The following is a 7439-nucleotide window of genomic DNA, read 5'->3' as shown; positions in this document are numbered from 1 at the left end:
TTTTGTCTCTGCCCTCGACACCTTCCCGCCCTTTCCTCGCGCAGACGGTGCGGCAGGCCGGCGCGGAGGGCTCCCGGGGCTCGGCGCGGGGACATCGCGGGCCCGCTGCCCCTCTCCCCCTGCCGCCCCGCCGCCCTCGCACAAAGCTTCATTGTGCCGGGGGCTCGGGGATGGCAGCGTTATTTGGGCCAAAAAAAAAAGGAGGGGGGGGAAGAAAAGAAAGAAGCGGGGAGGGCTTCACCCAACAAGGTGAAGAGGTTTAAATCAGCTTAGCCCAAATGCCAATTAAAAACCAAAGAGGATTAGGCTTGTGATCAGCAGAATAGACGGTCATTGTACCCGGMCGAGGGCGTCCCCCCCTCCGGTGCCACCTCGGTCGCGCCGACGGTCCCGCCGTCCGCCGTCAGCTCCTTCGTCGCGCCGTGGGACCGGGGTGGGGTGGGGGGGGGACACATGCAGCGGCAGCCCCTCGCCGGGGCCACCGGAGCCGGGCGGACGTGGCCGGGGCGAGGAGCTGCTGCTCGCGCCGCTGCCCTGGCTGCAGGTCCGTCCCGGGGGCATCCCGGGCCTCCAAGGGGCCCAGGGGGTCTCGGGCCTCTCCGAGAGGTCCCCATGCTAAGGGGGGGGTCTCTCGGCCGGGGGCGGGGGGAGATGTTCCCCGAAACGGGCTCTCAGCCCACGCGGAGGCGCCCGGGGCGCTCGGCGGAGACCGTCCCCCCGGGAAGCCCCGGGAGCCCACGGGAGCGTCGCGCGGGCTCCCCGCCGGCGCGGGGACATCCCGGGAAGACTCCTCCTGTGCTCGCCACCCCGCCGCCCGGGGACGATGCTCCGGCGCTTCCCGTCCCGGCTCACGCCGCCAGCGGCCCCGTTGCCTCCCAGCTCCGCGGTTCGGGGTTTGGAGTGGAGAGACCAGCGAGGACRACGCGGGCCGGCGTCGCGTCCTCCCCGGAGCGCCCCGGCTCGCGCTTCCACCTCTTAACGTGCACCAGCAAATTGCTAAACCCCCCGGGACGGACGGTTCGTGTTGGTAGCGGCTACTTCTATACGGCGGACGGAGTCCACAGGAGCCGTTCGTGGCGGCCCCGGCGCGGGCGAAGCGCCGGGTGTCCCAGTGGAGCACCCAGCTCTGTCTTCAGCAGAAAATGCAGCTTTGCACCAACTCAAGGCTTCTTCGTGCTTCGGGGGAGAGCGATGCCGAGCGCCCGCGGGAAGCGGGCCAAGAGGGACGACGTCGAAGGGACATCGGCAGCTGGTTGTGCCGCTTTGCCAGATCTGTTGCATAGGTCCAGGCAGGTCCCCGGAGGTTTTATTTTAACGGCGTTGAAGTCGTGTTGGCTGACGGCTCAATCCGAGCCCTCCGTCGCTTTCCGCCCCGCGTTAGCTCCCCGGAGCAGCCGCGGGTGCTGAGGAAGCCCCGGGGCGCCCGTCCCTTCCCTCCCGGGGGGATTCGCGCCATGCTGGCGGGGCGCTGGCGCTGGCACGCGGTGCCGCTCCGCAGAGCCGGGCCGGGCGGCCCCGACGGCCCCGCATCGCCGCCCGGGAAGCGGGGTGCGGAGGCGGCATTGCCCTGCTCCGTGCAGATGCAAAACGCGCCCGCTTTTGCTCTGTGCGGAGGAGAGGAGAGTAAACGGCGCTTTTAGGAAGCGTCCCGGCTCCGGACGGGGCCGGGAGCCGGTGCCTGGGCACGACTAGTCCCCGCTCGCGGCGGCTGGCGGAGCATCCTCGCGGGCTCCTGCGAAGCGCACCGGGCCGGTGCCGGCGGCGGCTGGAGAGGTGCTGGGAAAGCGCTTGGCGGTGGGCGGCGGAGGAGCCGGGCTCCGGGCGGGAGCCGGGGAGGCRGAGGARGGTTTTTCTGCCGCGGCGGAGGATGCACGGCGGCGGCGGGGCAGGTCGCGGCCGCTTTGTGGCCGCCGCGTAATTTATGATACGGAGCGGCGGGCCTTTGTGGCGGCCCGTCCCGCGGCTCGGCCGCGGGCTTCGCCTCCCTTCCCAGACCCCCGCTGAGCTCCTGCACCGTTGCTATGAGCCGGGCAGCCCGCACCCATCTGGAGCCCCCCGGCCCCGGCGACGTGCCGGGGGCCTGGGAATGGGGCTGGCGGCCCCTCCAAGTTCACGGCCGGCCGAGGCTCCATTCTCCCTCCGCCTTTCAGCGCCGGCGGGGTCCTCGGCGCGCACAGATCCCCCCCGGCCCTTTCTCCCGCTGACAAGCGCGCACATAAATAAATTACCCCCACCGGGCCGGCGCGGAACAATCTGTCCCCGAAACGCTATTCAGCRCCAGACAGGCCCCATTATTCCCCCGATTAAAGCCGCTGGAGTAGCTTGCAAGGGTTACAGTTACTCTGTCAAACTGTAAATAAGACGCGAAAAATAAAGGGAGCGAGCGCGAGAGTGAGGAGGGGGGGAGAGGAAAGCCAGACTAATGCCTGCTGCTAGGGAAACCGAATGAATCCTAATGACGCCTGTGTACAAACTGCGGATAATGGGGGAGAAGTGACAAACGGACCTCGGCCGCGCGGCCCGCGCCGCTCGCGCCTCCGCCTCCGCTCCGGGCAGCGTCCCGCGCTAGCGGAGCGCCTCCGGCCCCTGCTTAGCTTGAAGCAGASGGCTGGGTCTTGCCCGGGCGGTTGTTTTCCCGAGGCTGCGGACGCTGCTGCTCTCCCAAATCACTGCTTGGCTCCGGCTTTCTTTCCGGGGCTGCGGGAGGGAAGCGGTGGGGACGGCGCCGGGGCGCGGGAGCTGCTGCTGCTGCTCCGCGCTGGCTTTGAGACGGATTGCAGCAAAGAAGGTCTCCGACCCTGGAAAACCTCCCTGGAGAAAACGCATTCCCTTGCTCGCTGCCCTCTTGCCGGTCGGCTTGCAGCGGCTCCCGCGCCGGCACCGTAGAGCTGAGGACGCGCCGCAAAAAAATTACCAGCACGCGCTCACCTTGGGTTTCTCTTTATTCCCGAGGGATGCGGATGTGAGCGTTTTATTTCAGGTCCGTCTCGGACTATATATATCATCCGCAGGTGGCTAACTGCCTTTCCCGCCTCTGCGCTCCGGGAAAAGCTGCTGACCCGTCGGAAAGCCGACGCTGCAAATTCGGCCCGTTAGCGTCAACGAGAAGCCTGGAGGGGTTTTTCCCTGTCGGGCTCCTGCGCTGCTCAGGGARTTGTTGTCTTGATTCGTGTTATGAAAGCAGCTGAAACCTGCCGAGCAGAGAGCCCCGGGGTCGGGCGCGTGTCTTTGGGTGGACGGTGTCACGTCTCCAGGGAGCCCAGGTGGGCGAGGGACCCGGCGAGGACGTGGCCCCGGGCTGCAGACGGAGCTTTCATCTCCCAGGTCTGGGCTAATGCCATAGGGCAGCTCCGTCCTTCCCCACGGGGTGTTTCTGGGGGTCTGGCCTGGGCCTTTCCTGCAGGACCAGTGGCATGGCCATGAGAGTGTGTTAGCACTCATCCTTTCTCCCACCAGAAGCAAAATAGCGAGGGTCTTTGCACGTGTCTCTCTATATTTTTTCTAGCACAGTGAGATGTGCCCTTAGCGCGGCATCCGAGCGGATGCGACAGGCGCTGCGCGCCGGGTTTGGGGCTGTCCTCCCGAATCAGGACCTGGCTGCTCGCAGCTGCAGGCAGCAGCAGCCACCCCAGGCTCCTGACGTCTTCAAAGGGTTTTTCAGGCCAGCTGGACTCGCCTGGAGCTCYGTTGCTTTTGCCAGTTGGGCCAAACCTGGGCTTAGCAGCGTTCTTCCCTCTCCATCTTAGGAAAAAAAAACTCTTTTCTGCACCCAGTTCCTGGCCACGAAGCCTCATGACTCCGAAGGAGCATTCCTAGGACATTCCTGGTGCCGGGCGGTATGTGCAGAATTGCAAACAGCAGCTCGGAGCTTCCCATCGCCGGCCCATTCCTCCAGCTGCGCTCGCCGATTTGCTCCGTAGGAACTCCGGGATGCAGCGGAGAAAACGTAACGCAGGACTCGGCACGCCACGAGCCGCTGCGTTTATTTTCCTGCTTCTCGAACGTGTTGCTCGCACCAGCTCTGGGCTCGGCCACAGCCGCATAAATCCAAGACGCTGCCTTTTAGCACAAGTGTAATTAAGATCAGGTCTTATTCTCCTCTCATTTAAATGATTATAAATTGTGAGTATTATTGCTAGTATTAACAGTAATGTTTCTGCAGCGGCCACAGACCTGGGTAGGTAGCGATGGAGGAAGAGGTGTGCTCCCGTCTCCCCCAAGAATTTACTRGTTTAGTTGCAAAAGGCAGAGAGAGATTTGAAAAGGGTCTTGTGAGCAGCCAGAGCTGAGCTGAGAAATGTTTTGCCCCAACTCTTAGGGAATCGGTGTTTCCCAAGGACTTGGCTGTGGCAGCATTCAGCCACTCTTGAGATTGCCCTGAAAATGGCACGACTTAATAAAAACCGATCTTATTTGCCTTTCCCCGCTAGGGTCTCTTGAGTCACATTTTCCAAGCGTTTCTCTCTACCTTTAAAAACATGATTTTTGCCACTTTTTCGTGAAAGCTGCGATTCTCCTCCATGCAAATCATGCGGCTCCAGGAGCCGGAGCTTTCACATGGAGTTTTATGAGACTTGCAGCTTTTGGCCCTAGTGCAAGCCTATCCTGGCCATGCGTGGAGCACGTTTGCCCTCCGGCCATCTGGAGACAGGAGGAAAATCAACATTAAATAGCTTTATACCAGTTCTGAGAAGACCCAGTGCCTACCTTTCGCTCTCTCTTTGCATGGGATTTTTCCCCTGAATATCCGAATGTTCCCCCCTGCCGTGGACATACCCTGGATGTGYCCGTAACCCGAAGCCAGCAGCCTGCTCCTCCTCGGGTCCAGCCAGGTTGCTCAGCGAGCCCGGAGGGCTGCTCAAGGGCTCACCGTTTCCAAAATGCCGCTGCCAGTGCCTTTTCAGGGGTTGAGGCAAATACCTGCGCYCCGAGTTAATGCTAAATACCTGATTTTGAAGGTGTTTGCTGGCGCGGCAGGCCCACAGAGCACACATGCTTGCAGTAATAGCCAGGTAGCTTATACGGCTAAATCGCTCTCTTTTTTTTTTTTCATTAGAACCTCCTTTTACAGCACATTTAAATGCTTCCCTGCAGGCTCGTGTGAAGGCTGTTAAGGGCTTCATTTGAATAAATAAGTGCGTAGGTACGGGAGGAACATCACCGTAACCCCCTGGAAACCTCCGCGCCAGCAATGGCATCGGAGGACCGGCGAGTGGGAGAAGGGGGTCCAATGTTATATATGCCATAAAGCAGAGTAATTAAGTATTACTAGTTTTGATGACTTCAAACAGAGTGACTCCAGGAAATAAGCCCCTTCTTTATAATTAGTGGGATTTCCTCTGCATCAAACGGGGAGATTGATTCTTTAATCTGCTCACATGCTTTTGATTTGGTATTTCAGCTGCTTGTACCAACTGCTTCCACTCCCTGCTCTTTCCGATAAAACCTTGCAAAGGAGATTTTAGGAAGGCATGACCTGAGCTGAGGTCTAGGATTTTCTTTGTGTGTGGTGGTTTTGTGTATTTTTAATTTACCAGAGGTGATGATGGTGATGATAACAAAAATAATACAGAGAGAGATTCGTAACATCATGTATGTTTAGGTCACGAACTCACTTTGTTGTTGTTGCTTCCTCTTCCCTGTACGTTAGCCCTGGCGCCTGCTCTTTAAGATTATTTTAGCTACCTGCCCGCAATAGCCCTGAACTGTCCCAAACGAGGCTTATTGCAAAATTTTGCTCTAGTAAATCAAGTAGAGCCTGAACACAGGCGRCTTCAAGCAGCGCCGGCTTTGCCCTGGAGCTGGGACGAGTCTTCTGGAGTGCGGACGTGGTGGTCAGCGTCCAAACCGGGGCGTGACGGCGGGCAGGGAGGTGTTTTCCAGGTTCTTGTTGCATGGAAAGCTCAGGTCTGGCAAGGCTTTAGCTGTTTAGAGGACTCAACCAACGCGAGGACTTGGCTTATCAAGGACCTGGGGTGTGCAGAGAAAAGAGGCCCCTGCTCTAGAGGGGATTTAGGACCTGATTTAGGACCAGAAGCAGAAGSGTTGGAAGCTCTGCCTGGAATGAAATCCCTGCACGGCCTGGGCGCTCAGGAGGAGGTATCTTCCCAATGGAGACCGTGGAGGGGATCAAGACCTGCTTCCCCGAAGGGGGGTCAGCAGAGCGGCAGCTCGGGCAGCGCCAGCGGCGAGTGGAAGAAGCCAATCTTGAGCAACCTTCTCCTTTCCATGAATATTCACGGAGTCGATGATGCCGCGTTGGCCTTACGGGAAACGCAGTCTGGCGTCTGGGTCGGTTCCCACCGTGGACTGAACCCACCATGTGCTACCCAGCACCCGAAATGGCTCAGACATTGAGTCACCCCCAAGGCCAGATTTCTTTCTGGAAAGGTTTGGCTCTTTGGGGACCGCTGAGGAGGAGAAATTTGGGGAACGCTTTGTTTTCCCTCCACCTTCCGGGCTTGCTGGAAACGGTCAGCAGAGGACGGCTCGGCTCGGCTCGGCTCGGCTCGGCTCGGCCGGATCCCCGGCAGCGTGGGAGAGGGGCGACGGCGCGGCGGTTTCGCGGGCGAGCTCAGCGGGTGCAGGATGAGGCCCTGGCGCGCAGCGGGGAGCTCAGCACGCGTCTCGCGCACCTTCCCTCCTCCGAAGCCGTGTCGAACACGGATCGTGTAATTAGGGAGCCGGTGAATACGTAACTGTACAATTATGCAAATAGTGATCAAAATCACTGTTTTCAGCAGAAACGCCTGAAGATCAAGACAGGAGCTTCATGCAACCTTAATTTAATCTGGTCCTGCAGGAGCGGGGAGGTCTGGTACATGACCCAAGCTCGCGCTCGCCCGTGTTGAGCAAGGCTGGGGYGGGAGGGGGGAGCGGCGGCGGAGCGTGCTAAGCGCYGGCTGGGCGCCGACAGCGAGACGGGAAAACCGGCCCCGCGATCACGTTAGTGTGTTGGCAAACCGGGAAAAAATAGCATAAATGGGAGTGCTGATATTTACAGTGGTTTTCCTTTTTTCTTTTGATTTGCAGGTGAAGAACGCGAGGGTGGAAGAAAAAARGAAGGAAAGAAAGAAAGAAAGTCCTCAAAGCCAGGAGATCTGTGTTAATTGCTTATGAATGTCTCTGTCTAAAAAATTATCGAATTGATGTTGTCGTGCTTTTTTTTGACAGCCTGTCTGTTACGTTTTTTTAAAATATTCATGCACCGAAATCTAATTACTAGGCAAATTTAATGATAATGAAATGAAGGCACTTTAGCAGAAAGCACAGGGCCTTGTTAATGTTTTCTCAGCCTCTGTCTTGTTCGTATTTTTAAATTTTTTTTTACAACTGCCTTTCTTGCATTAAGGAAAAAAAAAAGAAGGATTGCTGAAAATAAAACTTGGATTGCTGAAAATGTTTGTGGTGGCTCCGTTCATAATGATAGGGAATTTTCA

General features: G+C 58.7%; 1 long non-coding RNA gene across 1 annotated transcript in view; it reads left to right on the top strand.

Annotated features, from left to right (window-relative positions):
• LOC146588985 (uncharacterized) overlaps positions 1 to 7171 on the top strand; it is an 11378-nt gene extending 4207 nt beyond the window's left edge. Inside the window, exon 3 of the long non-coding RNA XR_014897305.1 lies at positions 7033 to 7171. This is a non-coding gene — a long non-coding RNA (uncharacterized LOC146588985). The remainder of the gene's footprint in view (positions 1 to 7032) is intronic.
• The last annotated feature ends 268 nt before the right edge of the window (positions 7172 to 7439 follow it).

This window comes from Rhea americana, unplaced genomic scaffold (assembly GCF_003343005.1).
Source record: "Rhea americana isolate MKP2758 unplaced genomic scaffold, rheAme1 scaffold_484, whole genome shotgun sequence".
Lineage (NCBI taxonomy): Eukaryota > Metazoa > Chordata > Aves > Rheiformes > Rheidae > Rhea > Rhea americana.
This window is presented reverse-complemented; position numbering and strand designations above follow the sequence as displayed.